The sequence below is a fragment of the Lycorma delicatula genome, chromosome 5 (assembly GCF_047948215.1).
Source record: "Lycorma delicatula isolate Av1 chromosome 5, ASM4794821v1, whole genome shotgun sequence".
Taxonomy (NCBI): Eukaryota; Metazoa; Arthropoda; class Insecta; order Hemiptera; family Fulgoridae; genus Lycorma; species Lycorma delicatula.
This window is the reverse complement of record NC_134459.1, coordinates 25,674,171-25,702,044: the sequence shown is the minus strand read 5'-3', so window position 1 is coordinate 25,702,044 and position 27,874 is coordinate 25,674,171. Positions and strand designations below refer to the sequence as shown.

The 27,874-nt window shown below is 31.3% G+C and overlaps 1 long non-coding RNA gene across 3 annotated transcripts in view; it reads left to right on the top strand.

Annotated features, from left to right (window-relative positions):
• The window catches only part of LOC142324824 (uncharacterized), a 56,901-nt gene that overhangs the window by 26,788 nt on the left and 2,239 nt on the right, over nt 1–27,874 (top strand). For 2 of the 3 annotated variants that reach the window (XR_012756406.1, XR_012756405.1), the window contains exons 4-6: nt 4,749–5,440; nt 13,708–14,399; nt 20,427–21,145. This is a non-coding gene — a long non-coding RNA (uncharacterized LOC142324824). Of the gene's footprint in view, nt 1–4,748; nt 5,441–13,707; nt 14,400–20,426; nt 21,146–27,874 lie in introns of those variants that run through there. The other variant, XR_012756407.1, reaches the window with a different exon arrangement.

Below are 27,874 nucleotides of genomic sequence, written 5' to 3'. Positions count from 1 at the left end.
ATTTCAAAACTAATTATTGTCCTTGTAAAGTCTTATAAGGATTAAGAAAAGGCTAAAATGTGTGTATTTTACACGAACGCATATTAGAATAAAATAATCTAATCTAAATAAAATAATCATTATTATTTTTATCCTTGCAATAATAATTTTTGATGTTTATTTTTCTACTGAACTAACTTAATTATGAACTTGTTTTTTAGTTTTGGTGGTACTACATTATTCCATGTAAGTTATTGATAAATACTACTGTAGGGATAATTATACTGTAGGATTGCAAAAGATACAAAAGTAATTTTTTTCATAGCGTGAACTATAAACCAGCGTCCTGAAAAGCAGTTACGATAAGAAAACATTAATCAACTTTATTTCTTATAGGCCTATTCAAAAAATAAACTAAGAATTCTAAATAACTGTTATAAATTTAGTAAATTACTGACCTAGCTAGTTTTTAAATGTTGAAAGTAACAAACATTATACACGATGTACTTACTCTGACTTCGTAAATCAGGTGAAACTACAGAAAAAACATTACTACAATCACAGTTAAAAAGACTAGTGGTGAACGCGTCTTTGTAAATCAGCTGATTTCGAAGTCGAGAGTTCTAACATTCAAATTCTATTAAAGGCAGTTACTTTTATACGGACTTGAACACTAGATCGTGGATACCGGTGGTTGGTGGTTGGGTTTCAATTAACCACACATCTCAGAAATGGTCGACCTGAGGGAACATGATCATGAAGTGTTTTCTATAGACAAAAGGAGTTCCGCTGAAATTCATATGCTGTTCATTTCATATAATATTAATACTTTAAAAATAAAGAAATTATGAAGGCATAATTGAAATTAAATTAAGCATGATTTTAATGAAAAATTCAGTAATGGCTCCCCAAGCATTAAGAAGTTGGGTAAATATCTACTTCTGTTTATAATTTTAAATGTGTTCATGAGGTAATTTTGCAGGATAGAGAAGATAATGGTGATAAAATTACTGTTAACCAAAGTTTCAGCTATATAAAACTTATCTGCATAAAAAAAACCACTCGCAACAGACTTTGCAAAATCTATTTGCAATAGAATTAGCTATAATAAAGTCTCTATCTATAATGAAATCCACTGACTAACTGGCAGTGTAGAGTTGAGAGTTGATTAATTAATAATAACACTGATCAATATGATTTGTGTCACACGAGTACCAATAGGTGTATTTAATGCAGTTTTTTATATTTTTCAAATATGTATTCAGAATTTCTCCATCACCCACAGTTTTTTTATTATTTTAATTCTTTTAAATATTTTAAAACGTTTTTTCATCCATTTGTCCACTGTAAAGTAGAAGCTATTAGAGCATTGTAATTATGATGGGACCAAATGAGCTAACGCAAAGGGTAGTGTTGCTACTGTTGTGCAGGTTCAGATGTGTATAGACATGTACAATGTGACCTAGTGTTGCACACTCATCAGAACGATGCCAGTTGTAAGGTATTAGTGAACCAGTAAACACGTCATTGTAACTGCTTTGTGTGTCTGAATTATTGTATATTGCATATTTATAACTTTATTTCTTTTAATTAGTCTTTAGTTACAAAATGCCTAGAGTTTGTTCAAATCATTCTAACAATTTTTCTTATGTACGTGGTGAAGTGATGCTCAAGTCCCAAAGGTGAAACCTTACTCCTTTAGTAAAAAATGTTATGAATTTTATTTTGGGTGTAAAGTCAGGGACCAAACAAGGACCTGGGCCCCACATATCTGTTTTTTGTCATGTTCTAGGCTTCTCACTGCATGGAAAAATGGCACACGCCACACACTATTTTCTATCTCTGTGATTTGGAGGGAACCCAAAGATCACTCTTCTGACTGTTATTTCTGCTTAACAAACATTAAAAAGGTTACTCAAAATTAACACATACAGTGGTGTACCCTAACTTGCAATCTGTAATGAGACCAGTTCCACACTGTGAAGAGCTGCCCATACCAAGAGCTGCCTCCAGAACGTGTGACAATAAATAAAGAGAGCTCAGAGTCTAATGGAAGCAAGGAAGAAAAAGAAACAGATTCTGTTAACACAACTTTTGAACAAAGGACAGTTTATCTGAGCCTCATTTACTGACTCAAGAAAATCTTAATCTCATACAAGATTTAAATTTATCCAAAAAACAGTCTGAAATGCTTGCTTCCCGGCTAAAAGGATGGAATCTTCTTCAAAAGAGTACAAAGATATGTATGTATTGTAATCATCATTTTGAATTTAAAGACTGTTTTTTGAAGAAAATGGCTTCGTGTTTTGTAACGACATTTCTTCTCTTATGGAGACACTTTGTAATGAAGATAAACCAACAGAATGGCACTTGTTCATTGATTCCTCGAAAGTTAGTTTAAAAGCTGTGCTTCTGCATAATGGCAATAAATTCCTATCAGTACCTGTGGCTCACTCTGCTAGTATAAAATAAACATATAAAACTTTTAATTTATATTGGAAAAGCCAATGTGCAATGTATGAATGGAATATTTGTAGTGATATGAAGGTAATTGCACTTATTCTTGGTATGCAGCTTTGTTAAACAAAGTACTGTTGTTTTTTGTGTGATTGGGATAGTAGGGACAGAAAAAACCATTTCATTAGAAAAGAATGGTCTAAATGTGTATCGCTCAATGCTGAACAGAAAAATGTTAAACATGACCCATTGTGTAATCCTAAAAATGTGTATCTACTTCTGTTATACATCAAATTAGGATTAATGAAGAATTTTGTCAAGGCCATGGACAACACTACTGGTTTCATATGCTTAAAACAGAAGTTTCCTAAAATTAGTGATGTAAAAATTAAAGAAGGAATATTTGTGAGTCCACATATACGATCACTAATACATGATGAAAAGTTTGAGGAACTATTTATTGAATCCACTGGAGAAACCAGCTTGGCAAGCATTCAAAAATTTTACTCAGAGTTTTTGGGGAAATTGAAAGGCGGAAAATTATCGTGATATTGTCAACAATTTTATAACATCTATAAAAATTTGGGTTGTAATATGTCCTTAAAAGTACACTTCCTGCACTTGCACCTAGATTTCTTCATGGAAAATCTTGGTACAGTTAGTAATTAGTATGGGGAGCACTTTCATTAGGAAATTTCAGTTATGGAAAAGTATTTGCCCTGAAGTATCAGGTCAAATGGAATCCTAATATGCTAGCCGATAATTGTTGGACTATCAAGAGGGTTGCTCCACAGGCAAAATATAGCAGAAAATCGTAACTTCTTACTTTGAGTGAGTCAGATGTTTGAATATTGTGTAGTTAAGAATGTAGAAAGTATTAAAATGTTTGAAATTATAAATACCTGCTCTCGGAAACCTTGCATGATGAGGAAAAACCGATATCATATTTGATTTCAGAAGAAAGAATAATATCAAAATCACACATTTTTCTTCCAGAGACAAAAAAAAAATTATTTTTTGTTCCCCAGCGAAACTGAAACATTTTTTAAATGTTCTATTCAATCATATTCATTATGATAAAGTAAAACACTAAAACTATATTACATGCAGAACCTTTGAAAAATTTCAGCATTTAAATCCCTCCTATCCACACAAAACATTTCCTTGCAAAGAAAAATGAATTAAAATGAACTGACAAAACAAAAGTAACAGAGATCTATTATTACTTGTACTAAATAGATCATATAAGCTGACAGTACTCATTTGGTTTAAGCAAGCAGTAATAGCACCATAAAGAAAGAATAATTCTTATATAGCAAATAATTTCTGACATGATATCATGTTATAAAAATTTTGTATTATTATCAAGTATCCTTGAAATATTACACTTACAATTACATATAAAACAGATAGATAAATTTGTTGTTTTTTCATTCACTAACAGATATTGCAATACAGACAGCAGATTGATTTTTTCCAACTCCTGACCAATGAACATTAGTATGCATTGTAGCTGAATAATGGATTAGGATTCTGTCATAAATAAGGTTTAATATTATGTAACACTAACAGACTTAATTCTAATTTAGCCTATCCAGTGCTAAAATCAGCTGCTATAAGAAGCCTAGATAAAAATTATTAGAAAGGAACCATGGCTACAGTACTCCCCCTCATAAGCAGGCATAACTTGACTGATGTAATGATGTAATGACTGATGTAGTAGCTGACAAGATTTAAATTATAACATTAAACATATGGAGCATAGTCAACCTTCTTAACAAAGGACCAGCAGTTTTCTTCTTACCACAGACCCATTAAAATTTGTAATAGATCTGAAAAATATTCAATTCTTCAATCAGAATAAGGAATCCAGTTATTCTATCCTTTACATTTAATAATATTACTATCGATATCAACTTATATTAATTAATATAACTATCAGTCTTCACAACCTCTCTCTAAAACTATATATAAAATAAAATAAACTAAAATGGTAAATTTCAAAATATGAATCAAATTTAAAAATTAATTTTCAGTGCATTACTCATTAAAAACATTAAATAAGTTTAATCAAATAAACAACATTCAGTCCAAAATATGTTATACTGCTTCTTGAAATAGAGCTGATAAACTGTAAAAAAAGAATAATATTTTTAAGATATATACATATTAAATTGTACAGAGTGAGCAACATAAAACCGAACGCATAGTGAAACCACTACCCAACATTATTTATGAAAGACTCTCACACAACTAGTATGACTAGTGGATGTACATATATGTTACTACTAATTGTTGTTTCTGTTTGTCAGGTGGTTACATGTCAGTGTAGTATACATTTTGTTGCGGTGCAGTATTGTGAGTGCAGTTGTGTTTGTGTAAAACACCTTATTCAATCCAGGAGAGGATAGCTACAGTTGAGGCCTACATTCGTTCTGGGTTGTATGAAGAATCACATCAAGTACATGTAGAAAAATTTCCAAATGCCTGAATTCCAGCGAAGAATAGCATACATGATTTAGTTAAATAATGGTGTACAACAGGTTCAGTTTCAAATGCAAAACGAAATGGGCAACTTTCATTAGGACTCCACAGGCCATTGCTGATATTGAAAAGAGAATTACTGCCAGGCCAAAAAAAACTCTACACAATTTATCCCAACAACCTGGTGTTAAATACACATCTTGTCATATTCTTCATGAATTAAGATTCAAACCATATCGTGTTACAACTGTGCTTCAACTGAAGGAGACAGACAACAAGCTGTCAGCAGAGGACGGTAGCTTCTATGTTCCCCAGAGTGGTCTACTTGTGATTTTTGCATCTAATCTAAGGAAGTTTATGCATCTAATCCCTCACAATATTAATGAACTGAAGGTGAACATTAATGAGAAATCAATGCAATTGACAACATTTTGTGTGACGACTTTCAATATGATCAGTTGAGGACAAAAGTGCATCGATGTCCAGGGTGGTCATTTTGAACATCTTTTGTAACAATAAGGTAAATAAATGCAACATTTAAATTATATTTTATGTTTTTCTTATTTAATTTATGCGTATCAATCATAAAATTTCATTCCAACATAACCTACTGATTCTGCAGCGATTATGTTATGGGTTCAGTTTTATGTTGCTCACTCTGTATTATTCAAAGTAAAAGTTACAAATATAAATTTATTTAAAGACTAGTGGTTAAATAATACAGCTTTGTTTAGTTGCCATAAATATTGTTTTTTTTTTTTTTTAAGAGCCACTTTATGAAAATGTTCTCTTTTCCCCTAGGATGTTTCAGTCTAGTATTACAGTGACGTTATAGTAACATTCGTTCTATCACATCTTTCAAAACATGCCAATAATTCATTTTTATCTAAATAACTAATAGAATTTTTTATTTGCTTATTTAAGAAGCACAGAAATAAAAAAAAAAATCCAATAATAAATATTTTTTCACCTCAGCATGTTAATTCAAATATATGAAAAAATGTTTATTTTTATAAAATGATAATAAAAATACTGTCTTTTGCACAGAATAAACATTTCAGTTACGGGAGCTTCAATAAATCGCAAACTTGTCAGAGAACATGACGTTCTTTTTAATATTTGCTCTCAGAAAGCATTCAGTCAATAACTAACATGCATAAACACATTGATCAAGGCCATTGCCCCTCAATTCATTAACTGTAACTGGATGAAAACATTTAACTTTTAAGTCCTTCTGCATACAGTCTCGCACTGTCCATCTTGTAATGCTTAATTCTCCAGAACGTCTGGGCATTGATTTCATCGGAGATTGTTGAATCGATGTGGGGTTGCTTATTGTTCACAAGTTGAACATATTGCAATGTACACTTTACAAATATAAAAAAGTTTTGTATAGTACTATATTTTTCAATATTATTATTTTTCTTTCTCATTGATTTTATTAAAATCTTATTTAAAAAGTAAAAGCTATGTGTGAAATTTAATATTGTTATAACAATATTTGTTATAATATTATTATATTTAGAAAGTATATGCAGAAATTATCTCGTTAAAATGAATTTTAGAAGTACAAACTAACCTCCACTTCAGCTACCATGTAATCAAGATATCACATCTATTTGAATTCTGATTAAAGTTAGAAAATCATTATTGATAGAAATGTAAATATTACATAATTTATTACATCTAGAGGTCTTCACAGATAAAATAGTTTTGGTATGCATATGTGTTTGCTGGAACAAAAAGATCACTTCTCCCTCTCTTTTACTTAAGTAACTTTCAAAGCAGAAGGAAAGTGATAAAAATATAGTTATTTGACCTCTTGGCCTCTAACTTTATGAAGTAATTTAGTTAAATATGACAAAAAACAAAAAATGCTTTTGCTGTTTCCATCCTGGGCAAAATTACTATAAACCAATGAGTTGTGGGTGGAATGAGCACGTGCTGCCTGGAAGTAACTTTTACTGCCCCTCTTACCACTTTCTTTATTGGTAGATTGCCCATACTTACTATTTATCTCTTTTCCCATTCACTTGATGATGAGTTATGTGAATGCCAGTCAGATGCTCTACCTCTACCTGTGGTCACTGAGACCTTGACAGCCAGTGCAAAGACCTTTAATTAGCAAATGTATTACCTTTCAGCTTGACTAACATGTAAATTTTAATCATCATTGTGTGAATGCCCTGCCAGAGAAATCAGTGTACTTAAAATGTTTCATGATCACGATCACAAACTCAGTTCATTTTGTTCTGTGTTTGGGTTGCATATGTAGTGTGATGGACTACTACTATACTTCTATAGTATTAATAATTATTTTTAGTGGTAAGTGTTGTATTGTGTAAGTCTAAAAAATTCATATACAGTATAATTATCAGGATGAAAAAACACAGAAAAAACTATACAGTTAGTGATGATAAAAAACAAATGCCGTACTATAAATACTGTAATATTGAAATTAACAGTAGCAAGAGCCTTATGCATATACTTGCAAATACCCCTTAGTATAAAGCAAATGTAGAATATACAAATCACCATCTTTAGTGTAGCCACCAGTCTATTAACAGCATCTTTTCCTCATTACATAATAAAGTTACTGAAGCAAAATTGCAGAGAATAATCTTCCTTTAGAATTAATGGGTACATTACCATCATTAATATAATTAAAGCAATCGCTCCTGATAGTGCAATAATTAAAATATTAAATGTGGTTGCACTGATACTTTATATTTAATAAATAATGCTTTAGCGGTTGATGCTAGAGATATCTTATCAGAAAACTCTTTCTCTTTGATTGCTGATAAATCAGTAAACATTTCTTTTACAAAATCATTAGCTGTTGCTATGAGTCAAAAATGAAGACTCATTCTTAAGCATCACTGACAAGTCAGTAGTTCATCTTTGTTCAAAAGATTGAAGAATTAGAAGTACCACTTACAAACTTGTTAGGATTTACCACTCCACAGAGAATAATGCCTCTATAATGATGGGGCAGCAAACAGGAATAAGCTTAAAGAGTTGAATGAACATTTATATATATATCTAGATGCATTTGGCACAGCGTTAGTGTGTAGACTTCACAAGCTTGTACTGCAAATACCTTCCACATGCTGTTGAAGAGCTCTATAGTGACATATCCAATTTTATTCTAAAGAAACCAGAAAGATTAGAAGAATTTAAGGTGATTCAACATTAAAGCTCATAACTTAAATTAGGTGAAATATGATGGTTGTTTATAAATTATGTAGTTCAAAGGATTGTAGAACAGTGGAATGTTTTACTGTCTTATTTTAATTTTTGTGTTGAAGATGGAATAGAGCAAGCCCAGTCAATTTTAAATTCTCTTCAAGACCCTGTCATAAAGGTGTATTTTTTTATTTGTGGCCATTTTCCTACCACTTGTAACACACCTAAACTTAAAGTGTATCAGGAGACTTCATATAGGTTTCATCAGTTGCTCTTAAATCTTGCAGACAATAGAGATTCTTATACTGCCTATAGAGGCTCTTATACAGCAGCTGAAGAACATGGAATAAATTGAAAAAACCATAAGGAATTTTAAGTCAAGTGTCTATCCTTTTATTTTGGATTCTGCAAACAAGTTTTGAAGAGGGTGGATTTTTTCAATCCCCTTTTAAGAAATATGTCTGTGCTGATTCCAGAAAATTGCAAAAGAAGTGTTAGTATCATGCTATTAACTGTACATTTCCCTAATGTAATTGCAAAAAGTGTTATGATGTAGGCGGGGAATGAGAGTTAGCCAAGTCCACAGAGTTATTGAAAAGGAATCAAGAATTTATGAAATTTTGGAACACTACTTTTGAAATGAAAAATACTGTTGGTGATACATCATCTCAAATTTTACAAAATTTTTTAAGGCAATGATCTGCTTACCACATTCCTATTCTGCTGCAGCAGGAGGTATCTTTTCTGCTGTTGCTGTTAACAAGACCAAATTGTGAAACAAAACTCCAATCCTCTACAATATGGGCTCCTAATAAAGGAGAAACTGAAACATTCGTCAGCCCAAAATTCACACATTTCAAAACTAATTATTGTCCTTGTAAAGTCTTATAAGGATTAAGAAAAGGCTAAAATGTGTGTATTTTACACGAACGCATATTAGAATAAAATAATCTAATCTAAATAAAATAATAATTATTATTTTTATCCTTGCAATAATAATTTTTGATGTTTATTTTTCTACTGAACTAACTTAATTATGAACTTGTTTTTTAGTTTTGGTGGTACTACATTATTCCATGTAAGTTATTGATAAATACTACTGTAGGGATAATTATACTGTAGGATTGCAAAAGATACAAAAGTAATTTTTTTCATAGCGTGAACTATAAACCAGCGTCCTGAAAAGCAGTTACGATAAGAAAACATTAATCAACTTTATTTCTTATAGGCCTATTCAAAAAATAAACTAAGAATTCTAAATAACTGTTATAAATTTAGTAAATTACTGACCTAGCTAGTTTTTAAATGTTGAAAGTAACAAACATTATACACGATGTACTTACTCTGACTTCGTAAATCAGGTGAAACTACAGAAAAAACATTACTACAATCACAGTTAAAAAGACTAGTGGTGAACGCGTCTTTGTAAATCAGCTGATTTCGAAGTCGAGAGTTCTAACATTCAAATTCTATTAAAGGCAGTTACTTTTATACGGACTTGAACACTAGATCGTGGATACCGGTGGTTGGTGGTTGGGTTTCAATTAACCACACATCTCAGAAATGGTCGACCTGAGGGAACATGATCATGAAGTGTTTTCTATAGACAAAAGGAGTTCCGCTGAAATTCATATGCTGTTCATTTCATATAATATTAATACTTTAAAAATAAAGAAATTATGAAGGCATAATTGAAATTAAATTAAGCATGATTTTAATGAAAAATTCAGTAATGGCTCCCCAAGCATTAAGAAGTTGGGTAAATATCTACTTCTGTTTATAATTTTAAATGTGTTCATGAGGTAATTTTGCAGGATAGAGAAGATAATGGTGATAAAATTACTGTTAACCAAAGTTTCAGCTATATAAAACTTATCTGCATAAAAAAAACCACTCGCAACAGACTTTGCAAAATCTATTTGCAATAGAATTAGCTATAATAAAGTCTCTATCTATAATGAAATCCACTGACTAACTGGCAGTGTAGAGTTGAGAGTTGATTAATTAATAATAACACTGATCAATATGATTTGTGTCACACGAGTACCAATAGGTGTATTTAATGCAGTTTTTTATATTTTTCAAATATGTATTCAGAATTTCTCCATCACCCACAGTTTTTTTATTATTTTAATTCTTTTAAATATTTTAAAACGTTTTTTCATCCATTTGTCCACTGTAAAGTAGAAGCTATTAGAGCATTGTAATTATGATGGGACCAAATGAGCTAACGCAAAGGGTAGTGTTGCTACTGTTGTGCAGGTTCAGATGTGTATAGACATGTACAATGTGACCTAGTGTTGCACACTCATCAGAACGATGCCAGTTGTAAGGTATTAGTGAACCAGTAAACACGTCATTGTAACTGCTTTGTGTGTCTGAATTATTGTATATTGCATATTTATAACTTTATTTCTTTTAATTAGTCTTTAGTTACAAAATGCCTAGAGTTTGTTCAAATCATTCTAACAATTTTTCTTATGTACGTGGTGAAGTGATGCTCAAGTCCCAAAGGTGAAACCTTACTCCTTTAGTAAAAAATGTTATGAATTTTATTTTGGGTGTAAAGTCAGGGACCAAACAAGGACCTGGGCCCCACATATCTGTTTTTTGTCATGTTCTAGGCTTCTCACTGCATGGAAAAATGGCACACGCCACACACCATTTTCTATCTCTGTGATTTGGAGGGAACCCAAAGATCACTCTTCTGACTGTTATTTCTGCTTAACAAACATTAAAAAGGTTACTCAAAATTAACACATACAGTGGTGTACCCTAACTTGCAATCTGTAATGAGACCAGTTCCACACTGTGAAGAGCTGCCCATACCAAGAGCTGCCTCCAGAACGTGTGACAATAAATAAAGAGAGCTCAGAGTCTAATGGAAGCAAGGAAGAAAAAGAAACAGATTCTGTTAACACAACTTTTGAACAAAGGACAGTTTATCTGAGCCTCATTTACTGACTCAAGAAAATCTTAATCTCATACAAGATTTAAATTTATCCAAAAAACAGTCTGAAATGCTTGCTTCCCGGCTAAAAGGATGGAATCTTCTTCAAAAGAGTACAAAGATATGTATGTATTGTAATCATCATTTTGAATTTAAAGACTGTTTTTTGAAGAAAATGGCTTCGTGTTTTGTAACGACATTTCTTCTCTTATGGAGACACTTTGTAATGAAGATAAACCAACAGAATGGCACTTGTTCATTGATTCCTCGAAAGTTAGTTTAAAAGCTGTGCTTCTGCATAATGGCAATAAATTCCTATCAGTACCTGTGGCTCACTCTGCTAGTATAAAATAAACATATAAAACTTTTAATTTATATTGGAAAAGCCAATGTGCAATGTATGAATGGAATATTTGTAGTGATATGAAGGTAATTGCACTTATTCTTGGTATGCAGCTTTGTTAAACAAAGTACTGTTGTTTTTTGTGTGATTGGGATAGTAGGGACAGAAAAAACCATTTCATTAGAAAAGAATGGTCTAAATGTGTATCGCTCAATGCTGAACAGAAAAATGTTAAACATGACCCATTGTGTAATCCTAAAAATGTGTATCTACTTCTGTTATACATCAAATTAGGATTAATGAAGAATTTTGTCAAGGCCATGGACAACACTACTGGTTTCATATGCTTAAAACAGAAGTTTCCTAAAATTAGTGATGTAAAAATTAAAGAAGGAATATTTGTGAGTCCACATATACGATCACTAATACATGATGAAAAGTTTGAGGAACTATTTATTGAATCCACTGGAGAAACCAGCTTGGCAAGCATTCAAAAATTTTACTCAGAGTTTTTGGGGAAATTGAAAGGCGGAAAATTATCGTGATATTGTCAACAATTTTATAACATCTATAAAAATTTGGGTTGTAATATGTCCTTAAAAGTACACTTCCTGCACTTGCACCTAGATTTCTTCATGGAAAATCTTGGTACAGTTAGTAATTAGTATGGGGAGCACTTTCATTAGGAAATTTCAGTTATGGAAAAGTATTTGCCCTGAAGTATCAGGTCAAATGGAATCCTAATATGCTAGCCGATAATTGTTGGACTATCAAGAGGGTTGCTCCACAGGCAAAATATAGCAGAAAATCGTAACTTCTTACTTTGAGTGAGTCAGATGTTTGAATATTGTGTAGTTAAGAATGTAGAAAGTATTAAAATGTTTGAAATTATAAATACCTGCTCTCGGAAACCTTGCATGATGAGGAAAAACCGATATCATATTTGATTTCAGAAGAAAGAATAATATCAAAATCACACATTTTTCTTCCAGAGACAAAAAAAAAATTATTTTTTGTTCCCCAGCGAAACTGAAACATTTTTTAAATGTTCTATTCAATCATATTCATTATGATAAAGTAAAACACTAAAACTATATTACATGCAGAACCTTTGAAAAATTTCAGCATTTAAATCCCTCCTATCCACACAAAACATTTCCTTGCAAAGAAAAATGAATTAAAATGAACTGACAAAACAAAAGTAACAGAGATCTATTATTACTTGTACTAAATAGATCATATAAGCTGACAGTACTCATTTGGTTTAAGCAAGCAGTAATAGCACCATAAAGAAAGAATAATTCTTATATAGCAAATAATTTCTGACATGATATCATGTTATAAAAATTTTGTATTATTATCAAGTATCCTTGAAATATTACACTTACAATTACATATAAAACAGATAGATAAATTTGTTGTTTTTTCATTCACTAACAGATATTGCAATACAGACAGCAGATTGATTTTTTCCAACTCCTGACCAATGAACATTAGTATGCATTGTAGCTGAATAATGGATTAGGATTCTGTCATAAATAAGGTTTAATATTATGTAACACTAACAGACTTAATTCTAATTTAGCCTATCCAGTGCTAAAATCAGCTGCTATAAGAAGCCTAGATAAAAATTATTAGAAAGGAACCATGGCTACAGTACTCCCCCTCATAAGCAGGCATAACTTGACTGATGTAATGATGTAATGACTGATGTAGTAGCTGACAAGATTTAAATTATAACATTAAACATATGGAGCATAGTCAACCTTCTTAACAAAGGACCAGCAGTTTTCTTCTTACCACAGACCCATTAAAATTTGTAATAGATCTGAAAAATATTCAATTCTTCAATCAGAATAAGGAATCCAGTTATTCTATCCTTTACATTTAATAATATTACTATCGATATCAACTTATATTAATTAATATAACTATCAGTCTTCACAACCTCTCTCTAAAACTATATATAAAATAAAATAAACTAAAATGGTAAATTTCAACATATGAATCAAATTTAAAAATTAATTTTCAGTGCATTACTCATTAAAAACATTAAATAAGTTTAATCAAATAAACAACATTCAGTCCAAAATATGTTATACTGCTTCTTGAAATAGAGCTGATAAACTGTAAAAAAAGAATAATATTTTTAAGATATATACATATTAAATTGTACAGAGTGAGCAACATAAAACCGAACGCATAGTGAAACCACTACCCAACATTATTTATGAAAGACTCTCACACAACTAGTATGACTAGTGGATGTACATATATGTTACTACTAATTGTTGTTTCTGTTTGTCAGGTGGTTACATGTCAGTGTAGTATACATTTTGTTGCGGTGCAGTATTGTGAGTGCAGTTGTGTTTGTGTAAAACACCTTATTCAATCCAGGAGAGGATAGCTACAGTTGAGGCCTACATTCGTTCTGGGTTGTATGAAGAATCACATCAAGTACATGTAGAAAAATTTCCAAATGCCTGAATTCCAGCGAAGAATAGCATACATGATTTAGTTAAATAATGGTGTACAACAGGTTCAGTTTCAAATGCAAAACGAAATGGGCAACTTTCATTAGGACTCCACAGGCCATTGCTGATATTGAAAAGAGAATTACTGCCAGGCCAAAAAAAACTCTACACAATTTATCCCAACAACCTGGTGTTAAATACACATCTTGTCATATTCTTCATGAATTAAGATTCAAACCATATCGTGTTACAACTGTGCTTCAACTGAAGGAGACAGACAACAAGCTGTCAGCAGAGGACGGTAGCTTCTATGTTCCCCAGAGTGGTCTACTTGTGATTTTTGCATCTAATCTAAGGAAGTTTATGCATCTAATCCCTCACAATATTAATGAACTGAAGGTGAACATTAATGAGAAATCAATGCAATTGACAACATTTTGTGTGACGACTTTCAATATGATCAGTTGAGGACAAAAGTGCATCGATGTCCAGGGTGGTCATTTTGAACATCTTTTGTAACAATAAGGTAAATAAATGCAACATTTAAATTATATTTTATGTTTTTCTTATTTAATTTATGCGTATCAATCATAAAATTTCATTCCAACATAACCTACTGATTCTGCAGCGATTATGTTATGGGTTCAGTTTTATGTTGCTCACTCTGTATTATTCAAAGTAAAAGTTACAAATATAAATTTATTTAAAGACTAGTGGTTAAATAATACAGCTTTGTTTAGTTGCCATAAATATTGTTTTTTTTTTTTTTTAAGAGCCACTTTATGAAAATGTTCTCTTTTCCCCTAGGATGTTTCAGTCTAGTATTACAGTGACGTTATAGTAACATTCGTTCTATCACATCTTTCAAAACATGCCAATAATTCATTTTTATCTAAATAACTAATAGAATTTTTTATTTGCTTATTTAAGAAGCACAGAAATAAAAAAAAAAATCCAATAATAAATATTTTTTCACCTCAGCATGTTAATTCAAATATATGAAAAAATGTTTATTTTTATAAAATGATAATAAAAATACTGTCTTTTGCACAGAATAAACATTTCAGTTACGGGAGCTTCAATAAATCGCAAACTTGTCAGAGAACATGACGTTCTTTTTAATATTTGCTCTCAGAAAGCATTCAGTCAATAACTAACATGCATAAACACATTGATCAAGGCCATTGCCCCTCAATTCATTAACTGTAACTGGATGAAAACATTTAACTTTTAAGTCCTTCTGCATACAGTCTCGCACTGTCCATCTTGTAATGCTTAATTCTCCAGAACGTCTGGGCATTGATTTCATCGGAGATTGTTGAATCGATGTGGGGTTGCTTATTGTTCACAAGTTGAACATATTGCAATGTACACTTTACAAATATAAAAAAGTTTTGTATAGTACTATATTTTTCAATATTATTATTTTTCTTTCTCATTGATTTTATTAAAATCTTATTTAAAAAGTAAAAGCTATGTGTGAAATTTAATATTGTTATAACAATATTTGTTATAATATTATTATATTTAGAAAGTATATGCAGAAATTATCTCGTTAAAATGAATTTTAGAAGTACAAACTAACCTCCACTTCAGCTACCATGTAATCAAGATATCACATCTATTTGAATTCTGATTAAAGTTAGAAAATCATTATTGATAGAAATGTAAATATTACATAATTTATTACATCTAGAGGTCTTCACAGATAAAATAGTTTTGGTATGCATATGTGTTTGCTGGAACAAAAAGATCACTTCTCCCTCTCTTTTACTTAAGTAACTTTCAAAGCAGAAGGAAAGTGATAAAAATATAGTTATTTGACCTCTTGGCCTCTAACTTTATGAAGTAATTTAGTTAAATATGACAAAAAACAAAAAATGCTTTTGCTGTTTCCATCCTGGGCAAAATTACTATAAACCAATGAGTTGTGGGTGGAATGAGCACGTGCTGCCTGGAAGTAACTTTTACTGCCCCTCTTACCACTTTCTTTATTGGTAGATTGCCCATACTTACTATTTATCTCTTTTCCCATTCACTTGATGATGAGTTATGTGAATGCCAGTCAGATGCTCTACCTCTACCTGTGGTCACTGAGACCTTGACAGCCAGTGCAAAGACCTTTAATTAGCAAATGTATTACCTTTCAACTTGACTAACATGTAAATTTTAATCATCATTGTGTGAATGCCCTGCCAGAGAAATCAGTGTACTTAAAATGTTTCATGATCACGATCACAAACTCAGTTCATTTTGTTCTGTGTTTGGGTTGCATATGTAGTGTGATGGACTACTACTATACTTCTATAGTATTAATAATTATTTTTAGTGGTAAGTGTTGTATTGTGTAAGTCTAAAAAATTCATATACAGTATAATTATCAGGATGAAAAAACACAGAAAAAACTATACAGTTAGTGATGATAAAAAACAAATGCCGTACTATAAATACTGTAATATTGAAATTAACAGTAGCAAGAGCCTTATGCATATACTTGCAAATACCCCTTAGTATAAAGCAAATGTAGAATATACAAATCACCATCTTTAGTGTAGCCACCAGTCTATTAACAGCATCTTTTCCTCATTACATAATAAAGTTACTGAAGCAAAATTGCAGAGAATAATCTTCCTTTAGAATTAATGGGTACATTACCATCATTAATATAATTAAAGCAATCGCTCCTGATAGTGCAATAATTAAAATATTAAATGTGGTTGCACTGATACTTTATATTTAATAAATAATGCTTTAGCGGTTGATGCTAGAGATATCTTATCAGAAAACTCTTTCTCTTTGATTGCTGATAAATCAGTAAACATTTCTTTTACAAAATCATTAGCTGTTGCTATGAGTCAAAAATGAAGACTCATTCTTAAGCATCACTGACAAGTCAGTAGTTCATCTTTGTTCAAAAGATTGAAGAATTAGAAGTACCACTTACAAACTTGTTAGGATTTACCACTCCACAGAGAATAATGCCTCTATAATGATGGGGCAGCAAACAGGAATAAGCTTAAAGAGTTGAATGAACATTTATATATATATCTAGATGCATTTGGCACAGCGTTAGTGTGTAGACTTCACAAGCTTGTACTGCAAATACCTTCCACATGCTGTTGAAGAGCTCTATAGTGACATATCCAATTTTATTCTAAAGAAACCAGAAAGATTAGAAGAATTTAAGGTGATTCAACATTAAAGCTCATAACTTAAATTAGGTGAAATATGATGGTTGTTTATAAATTATGTAGTTCAAAGGATTGTAGAACAGTGGAATGTTTTACTGTCTTATTTTAATTTTTGTGTTGAAGATGGAATAGAGCAAGCCCAGTCAATTTTAAATTCTCTTCAAGACCCTGTCATAAAGGTGTATTTTTTTATTTGTGGCCATTTTCCTACCACTTGTAACACACCTAAACTTAAAGTGTATCAGGAGACTTCATATAGGTTTCATCAGTTGCTCTTAAATCTTGCAGACAATAGAGATTCTTATACTGCCTATAGAGGCTCTTATACAGCAGCTGAAGAACATGGAATAAATTGAAAAAACCATAAGGAATTTTAAGTCAAGTGTCTATCCTTTTATTTTGGATTCTGCAAACAAGTTTTGAAGAGGGTGGATTTTTTCAATCCCCTTTTAAGAAATATGTCTGTGCTGATTCCAGAAAATTGCAAAAGAAGTGTTAGTATCATGCTATTAACTGTACATTTCCCTAATGTAATTGCAAAAAGTGTTATGATGTAGGCGGGGAATGAGAGTTAGCCAAGTCCACAGAGTTATTGAAAAGGAATCAAGAATTTATGAAATTTTGGAACACTACTTTTGAAATGAAAAATACTGTTGGTGATACATCATCTCAAATTTTACAAAATTTTTTAAGGCAATTTTTTTAATGATCTGCTTACCACATTCCTATTCTGCTGCAGCAGGAGGTATCTTTTCTGCTGTTGCTGTTAACAAGACCAAATTGTGAAACAAAACTCCAATCCTCTACAATATGGGCTCCTAATAAAGGAGAAACTGAAACATTCGTCAGCCCAAAATTCACACATTTCAAAACTAATTATTGTCCTTGTAAAGTCTTATAAGGATTAAGAAAAGGCTAAAATGTGTGTATTTTACACGAACGCATATTAGAATAAAATAATCTAATCTAAATAAAATAATCATTATTATTTTTATCCTTGCAATAATAATTTTTGATGTTTATTTTTCTACTGAACTAACTTAATTATGAACTTGTTTTTTAGTTTTGGTGGTACTACATTATTCCATGTAAGTTATTGATAAATACTACTGTAGGGATAATTATACTGTAGGATTGCAAAAGATACAAAAGTAATTTTTTTCATAGCGTGAACTATAAACCAGCGTCCTGAAAAGCAGTTACGATAAGAAAACATTAATCAACTTTATTTCTTATAGGCCTATTCAAAAAATAAACTAAGAATTCTAAATAACTGTTATAAATTTAGTAAATTACTGACCTAGCTAGTTTTTAAATGTTGAAAGTAACAAACATTATACACGATGTACTTACTCTGACTTCGTAAATCAGGTGAAACTACAGAAAAACATTACTACAATCACAGTTAAAAAGACTAGTGGTGAACGCGTCTTTGTAAATCAGCTGATTTCGAAGTCGAGAGTTCTAACATTCAAATTCTATTAAAGGCAGTTACTTTTATACGGACTTGAACACTAGATCGTGGATACCGGTGGTTGGTGGTTGGGTTTCAATTAACCACACATCTCAGAAATGGTCGACCTGAGGGAACATGATCATGAAGTGTTTTCTATAGACAAAAGGAGTTCCGCTGAAATTCATATGCTGTTCATTTCATATAATATTAATACTTTAAAAATAAAGAAATTATGAAGGCATAATTGAAATTAAATTAAGCATGATTTTAATGAAAAATTCAGTAATGGCTCCCCAAGCATTAAGAAGTTGGGTAAATATCTACTTCTGTTGGAATCCTAATATGCTAGCCGATAATTGTTGGACTATCAAGAGGGTTGCTCCACAGGCAAAATATAGCAGAAAATCGTAACTTCTTACTTTGAGTGAGTCAGATGTTTGAATATTGTGTAGTTAAGAATGTAGAAAGTATTAAAATGTTTGAAATTATAAATACCTGCTCTCGGAAACCTTGCATGATGAGGAAAAACCGATATCATATTTGATTTCAGAAGAAAGAATAATATCAAAATCACACATTTTTCTTCCAGAGACAAAAAAAAAAATTATTTTTTGTTCCCCAGCGAAACTGAAACATTTTTTAAATGTTCTATTCAATCATATTCATTATGATAAAGTAAAACACTAAAACTATATTACATGCAGAACCTTTGAAAAATTTCAGCATTTAAATCCCTCCTATCCACACAAAACATTTCCTTGCAAAGAAAAATGAATTAAAATGAACTGACAAAACAAAAGTAACAGAGATCTATTATTACTTGTACTAAATAGATCATATAAGCTGACAGTACTCATTTGGTTTAAGCAAGCAGTAATAGCACCATAAAGAAAGAATAATTCTTATATAGCAAATAATTTCTGACATGATATCATGTTATAAAAATTTTGTATTATTATCAAGTATCCTTGAAATATTACACTTACAATTACATATAAAACAGATAGATAAATTTGTTGTTTTTTCATTCACTAACAGATATTGCAATACAGACAGCAGATTGATTTTTTCCAACTCCTGACCAATGAACATTAGTATGCATTGTAGCTGAATAATGGATTAGGATTCTGTCATAAATAAGGTTTAATATTATGTAACACTAACAGACTTAATTCTAATTTAGCCTATCCAGTGCTAAAATCAGCTGCTATAAGAAGCCTAGATAAAAATTATTAGAAAGGAACCATGGCTACAGTACTCCCCCTCATAAGCAGGCATAACTTGACTGATGTAATGATGTAATGACTGATGTAGTAGCTGACAAGATTTAAATTATAACATTAAACATATGGAGCATAGTCAACCTTCTTAACAAAGGACCAGCAGTTTTCTTCTTACCACAGACCCATTAAAATTTGTAATAGATCTGAAAAATATTCAATTCTTCAATCAGAATAAGGAATCCAGTTATTCTATCCTTTACATTTAATAATATTACTATCGATATCAACTTATATTAATTAATATAACTATCAGTCTTCACAACCTCTCTCTAAAACTATATATAAAATAAAATAAACTAAAATGGTAAATTTCAACATATGAATCAAATTTAAAAATTAATTTTCAGTGCATTACTCATTAAAAACATTAAATAAGTTTAATCAAATAAACAACATTCAGTCCAAAATATGTTATACTGCTTCTTGAAATAGAGCTGATAAACTGTAAAAAAAGAATAATATTTTTAAGATATATACATATTAAATTGTACAGAGTGAGCAACATAAAACCGAACGCATAGTGAAACCACTACCCAACATTATTTATGAAAGACTCTCACACAACTAGTATGACTAGTGGATGTACATATATGTTACTACTAATTGTTGTTTCTGTTTGTCAGGTGGTTACATGTCAGTGTAGTATACATTTTGTTGCGGTGCAGTATTGTGAGTGCAGTTGTGTTTGTGTAAAACACCTTATTCAATCCAGGAGAGGATAGCTACAGTTGAGGCCTACATTCGTTCTGGGTTGTATGAAGAATCACATCAAGTACATGTAGAAAAATTTCCAAATGCCTGAATTCCAGCGAAGAATAGCATACATGATTTAGTTAAATAATGGTGTACAACAGGTTCAGTTTCAAATGCAAAACGAAATGGGCAACTTTCATTAGGACTCCACAGGCCATTGCTGATATTGAAAAGAGAATTACTGCCAGGCCAAAAAAAACTCTACACAATTTATCCCAACAACCTGGTGTTAAATACACATCTTGTCATATTCTTCATGAATTAAGATTCAAACCATATCGTGTTACAACTGTGCTTCAACTGAAGGAGACAGACAACAAGCTGTCAGCAGAGGACGGTAGCTTCTATGTTCCCCAGAGTGGTCTACTTGTGATTTTTGCATCTAATCTAAGGAAGTTTATGCATCTAATCCCTCACAATATTAATGAACTGAAGGTGAACATTAATGAGAAATCAATGCAATTGACAACATTTTGTGTGACGACTTTCAATATGATCAGTTGAGGACAAAAGTGCATCGATGTCCAGGGTGGTCATTTTGAACATCTTTTGTAACAATAAGGTAAATAAATGCAACATTTAAATTATATTTTATGTTTTTCTTATTTAATTTATGCGTATCAATCATAAAATTTCATTCCAACATAACCTACTGATTCTGCAGCGATTATGTTATGGGTTCAGTTTTATGTTGCTCACTCTGTATTATTCAAAGTAAAAGTTACAAATATAAATTTATTTAAAGACTAGTGGTTAAATAATACAGCTTTGTTTAGTTGCCATAAATATTGTTTTTTTTTTTTTTTAAGAGCCACTTTATGAAAATGTTCTCTTTTCCCCTAGGATGTTTCAGTCTAGTATTACAGTGACGTTATAGTAACATTCGTTCTATCACATCTTTCAAAACATGCCAATAATTCATTTTTATCTAAATAACTAATAGAATTTTTTATTTGCTTATTTAAGAAGCACAGAAATAAAAAAAAAAATCCAATAATAAATATTTTTTCACCTCAGCATGTTAATTCAAATATATGAAAAAATGTTTATTTTTATAAAATGATAATAAAAATACTGTCTTTTGCACAGAATAAACATTTCAGTTACGGGAGCTTCAATAAATCGCAAACTTGTCAGAGAACATGACGTTCTTTTTAATATTTGCTCTCAGAAAGCATTCAGTCAATAACTAACATGCATAAACACATTGATCAAGGCCATTGCCCCTCAATTCATTAACTGTAACTGGATGAAAACATTTAACTTTTAAGTCCTTCTGCATACAGTCTCGCACTGTCCATCTTGTAATGCTTAATTCTCCAGAACGTCTGGGCATTGATTTCATCGGAGATTGTTGAATCGATGTGGGGTTGCTTATTGTTCACAAGTTGAACATATTGCAATGTACACTTTACAAATATAAAAAAGTTTTGTATAGTACTATATTTTTCAATATTATTATTTTTCTTTCTCATTGATTTTATTAAAATCTTATTTAAAAAGTAAAAGCTATGTGTGAAATTTAATATTGTTATAACAATATTTGTTATAATATTATTATATTTAGAAAGTATATGCAGAAATTATCTCGTTAAAATGAATTTTAGAAGTACAAACTAACCTCCACTTCAGCTACCATGTAATCAAGATATCACATCTATTTGAATTCTGATTAAAGTTAGAAAATCATTATTGATAGAAATGTAAATATTACATAATTTATTACATCTAGAGGTCTTCACAGATAAAATAGTTTTGGTATGCATATGTGTTTGCTGGAACAAAAAGATCACTTCTCCCTCTCTTTTACTTAAGTAACTTTCAAAGCAGAAGGAAAGTGATAAAAATATAGTTATTTGACCTCTTGGCCTCTAACTTTATGAAGTAATTTAGTTAAATATGACAAAAAACAAAAAATGCTTTTGCTGTTTCCATCCTGGGCAAAATTACTATAAACCAATGAGTTGTGGGTGGAATGAGCACGTGCTGCCTGGAAGTAACTTTTACTGCCCCTCTTACCACTTTCTTTATTGGTAGATTGCCCATACTTACTATTTATCTCTTTTCCCATTCACTTGATGATGAGTTATGTGAATGCCAGTCAGATGCTCTACCTCTACCTGTGGTCACTGAGACCTTGACAGCCAGTGCAAAGACCTTTAATTAGCAAATGTATTACCTTTCAGCTTGACTAACATGTAAATTTTAATCATCATTGTGTGAATGCCCTGCCAGAGAAATCAGTGTACTTAAAATGTTTCATGATCACGATCACAAACTCAGTTCATTTTGTTCTGTGTTTGGGTTGCATATGTAGTGTGATGGACTACTACTATACTTCTATAGTATTAATAATTATTTTTAGTGGTAAGTGTTGTATTGTGTAAGTCTAAAAAATTCATATACAGTATAATTATCAGGATGAAAAAACACAGAAAAAACTATACAGTTAGTGATGATAAAAAACAAATGCCGTACTATAAATACTGTAATATTGAAATTAACAGTAGCAAGAGCCTTATGCATATACTTGCAAATACCCCTTAGTATAAAGCAAATGTAGAATATACAAATCACCATCTTTAGTGTAGCCACCAGTCTATTAACAGCATCTTTTCCTCATTACATAATAAAGTTACTGAAGCAAAATTGCAGAGAATAATCTTCCTTTAGAATTAATGGGTACATTACCATCATTAATATAATTAAAGCAATCGCTCCTGATAGTGCAATAATTAAAATATTAAATGTGGTTGCACTGATACTTTATATTTAATAAATAATGCTTTAGCGGTTGATGCTAGAGATATCTTATCAGAAAACTCTTTCTCTTTGATTGCTGATAAATCAGTAAACATTTCTTTTACAAAATCATTAGCTGTTGCTATGAGTCAAAAATGAAGACTCATTCTTAAGCATCACTGACAAGTCAGTAGTTCATCTTTGTTCAAAAGATTGAAGAATTAGAAGTACCACTTACAAACTTGTTAGGATTTACCACTCCACAGAGAATAATGCCTCTATAATGATGGGGCAGCAAACAGGAATAAGCTTAAAGAGTTGAATGAACATTTATATATATATCTAGATGCATTTGGCACAGCGTTAGTGTGTAGACTTCACAAGCTTGTACTGCAAATACCTTCCACATGCTGTTGAAGAGCTCTATAGTGACATATCCAATTTTATTCTAAAGAAACCAGAAAGATTAGAAGAATTTAAGGTGATTCAACATTAAAGCTCATAACTTAAATTAGGTGAAATATGATGGTTGTTTATAAATTATGTAGTTCAAAGGATTGTAGAACAGTGGAATGTTTTACTGTCTTATTTTAATTTTTGTGTTGAAGATGGAATAGAGCAAGCCCAGTCAATTTTAAATTCTCTTCAAGACCCTGTCATAAAGGTGTATTTTTTTATTTGTGGCCATTTTCCTACCACTTGTAACACACCTAAACTTAAAGTGTATCAGGAGACTTCATATAGGTTTCATCAGTTGCTCTTACATCTTGCAGACAATAGAGATTCTTATACTGCCTATAGAGGCTCTTATACAGCAGCTGAAGAACATGGAATAAATTGAAAAAACCATAAGGAATTTTAAGTCAAGTGTCTATCCTTTTATTTTGGATTCTGCAAACAAGTTTTGAAGAGGGTGGATTTTTTCAATCCCCTTTTAAGAAATATGTCTGTGCTGATTCCAGAAAATTGCAAAAGAAGTGTTAGTATCATGCTATTAACTGTACATTTCCCTAATGTAATTGCAAAAAGTGTTATGATGTAGGCGGGGAATGAGAGTTAGCCAAGTCCACAGAGTTATTGAAAAGGAATCAAGAATTTATGAAATTTTGGAACACTACTTTTGAAATGAAAAATACTGTTGGTGATACATCATCTCAAATTTTACAAAATTTTTTAAGGCAATTTTTTTAATGATCTGCTTACCACATTCCTATTCTGCTGCAGCAGGAGGTATCTTTTCTGCTGTTGCTGTTAACAAGACCAAATTGTGAAACAAAACTCCAATCCTCTACAATATGGGCTCCTAATAAAGGAGAAACTGAAACATTCGTCAGCCCAAAATTCACACATTTCAAAACTAATTATTGTCCTTGTAAAGTCTTATAAGGATTAAGAAAAGGCTAAAATGTGTGTATTTTACACGAACGCATATTAGAATAAAATAATCTAATCTAAATAAAATAATCATTATTATTTTTATCCTTGCAATAATAATTTTTGATGTTTATTTTTCTACTGAACTAACTTAATTATGAACTTGTTTTTTAGTTTTGGTGGTACTACATTATTCCATGTAAGTTATTGATAAATACTACTGTAGGGATAATTATACTGTAGGATTGCAAAAGATACAAAAGTAATTTTTTTCATAGCGTGAACTATAAACCAGCGTCCTGAAAAGCAGTTACGATAAGAAAACATTAATCAACTTTATTTCTTATAGGCCTATTCAAAAAATAAACTAAGAATTCTAAATAACTGTTATAAATTTAGTAAATTACTGACCTAGCTAGTTTTTAAATGTTGAAAGTAACAAACATTATACACGATGTACTTACTCTGACTTCGTAAATCAGGTGAAACTACAGAAAAAACATTACTACAATCACAGTTAAAAAGACTAGTGGTGAACGCGTCTTTGTAAATCAGCTGATTTCGAAGTCGAGAGTTCTAACATTCAAATTCTATTAAAGGCAGTTACTTTTATACGGACTTGAACACTAGATCGTGGATACCGGTGGTTGGTGGTTGGGTTTCAATTAACCACACATCTCAGAAATGGTCGACCTGAGGGAACATGATCATGAAGTGTTTTCTATAGACAAAAGGAGTTCCGCTGAAATTCATATGCTGTTCATTTCATATAATATTAATACTTTAAAAATAAAGAAATTATGAAGGCATAATTGAAATTAAATTAAGCATGATTTTAATGAAAAATTCAGTAATGGCTCCCCAAGCATTAAGAAGTTGGGTAAATATCTACTTCTGTTCATAATTTTAAATGTGTTCATGAGGTAATTTTGCAGGATAGAGAAGATAATGGTGATAAAATTACTGTTAACCAAAGTTTCAGCTATATAAAACTTATCTGCATAAAAAAAACCACTCGCAACAGACTTTGCAAAATCTATTTGCAATAGAATTAGCTATAATAAAGTCTCTATCTATAATGAAATCCACTGACTAACTGGCAGTGTAGAGTTGAGAGTTGATTAATTAATAATAACACTGATCAATATGATTTGTGTCACACGAGTACCAATAGGTGTATTTAATGCAGTTTTTTATATTTTTCAAATATGTATTCAGAATTTCTCCATCACCCACAGTTTTTTTATTATTTTAATTCTTTTAAATATTTTAAAACGTTTTTTCATCCATTTGTCCACTGTAAAGTAGAAGCTATTAGAGCATTGTAATTATGATGGGACCAAATGAGCTAACGCAAAGGGTAGTGTTGCTACTGTTGTGCAGGTTCAGATGTGTATAGACATGTACAATGTGACCTAGTGTTGCATACTCATCAGAACGATGCCAGTTGTAAGGTATTAGTGAACCAGTAAACACGTCATTGTAACTGCTTTGTGTGTCTGAATTATTGTATATTGCATATTTATAACTTTATTTCTTTTAATTAGTCTTTAGTTACAAAATGCCTAGAGTTTGTTCAAATCATTCTAACAATTTTTCTTATGTACGTGGTGAAGTGATGCTCAAGTCCCAAAGGTGAAACCTTACTCCTTTAGTAAAAAATGTTATGAATTTTATTTTGGGTGTAAAGTCAGGGACCAAACAAGGACCTGGGCCCCACATATCTGTTTTTTGTCATGTTCTAGGCTTCTCACTGCATGGAAAAATGGCACACGCCACACACCATTTTCTATCTCTGTGATTTGGAGGGAACCCAAAGATCACTCTTCTGACTGTTATTTCTGCTTAACAAACATTAAAAAGGTTACTCAAAATTAACACATACAGTGGTGTACCCTAACTTGCAATCTGTAATGAGACCAGTTCCACACTGTGAAGAGCTGCCCATACCAAGAGCTGCCTCCAGAACGTGTGACAATAAATAAAGAGAGCTCAGAGTCTAATGGAAGCAAGGAAGAAAAAGAAACAGATTCTGTTAACACAACTTTTGAACAAAGGACAGTTTATCTGAGCCTCATTTACTGACTCAAGAAAATCTTAATCTCATACAAGATTTAAATTTATCCAAAAAACAGTCTGAAATGCTTGCTTCCCGGCTAAAAGGATGGAATCTTCTTCAAAAGAGTACAAAGATATGTATGTATTGTAATCATCATTTTGAATTTAAAGACTGTTTTTTGAAGAAAATGGCTTCGTGTTTTGTAACGACATTTCTTCTCTTATGGAGACACTTTGTAATGAAGATAAACCAACAGAATGGCACTTGTTCATTGATTCCTCGAAAGTTAGTTTAAAAGCTGTGCTTCTGCATAATGGCAATAAATTCCTATCAGTACCTGTGGCTCACTCTGCTAGTATAAAATAAACATATAAAACTTTTAATTTATATTGGAAAAGCCAATGTGCAATGTATGAATGGAATATTTGTAGTGATATGAAGGTAATTGCACTTATTCTTGGTATGCAGCTTTGTTAAACAAAGTACTGTTGTTTTTTGTGTGATTGGGATAGTAGGGACAGAAAAAACCATTTCATTAGAAAAGAATGGTCTAAATGTGTATCGCTCAATGCTGAACAGAAAAATGTGAAACATGACCCATTGTGTAATCCTAAAAATGTGTATCTACTTCTGTTATACATCAAATTAGGATTAATGAAGAATTTTGTCAAGGCCATGGACAACACTACTGGTTTCATATGCTTAAAACAGAAGTTTCCTAAAATTAGTGATGTAAAAATTAAAGAAGGAATATTTGTGAGTCCACATATACGATCACTAATACATGATGAAAAGTTTGAGGAACTATTTATTGAATCCACTGGAGAAACCAGCTTGGCAAGCATTCAAAAATTTTACTCAGAGTTTTTGGGGAAATTGAAAGGCGGAAAATTATCGTGATATTGTCAACAATTTTATAACATCTATAAAAATTTGGGTTGTAATATGTCCTTAAAAGTACACTTCCTGCACTTGCACCTAGATTTCTTCATGGAAAATCTTGGTACAGTTAGTAATTAGTATGGGGAGCACTTTCATTAGGAAATTTCAGTTATGGAAAAGTATTTGCCCTGAAGTATCAGGTCAAATGGAATCCTAATATGCTAGCCGATAATTGTTGGACTATCAAGAGGGTTGCTCCAC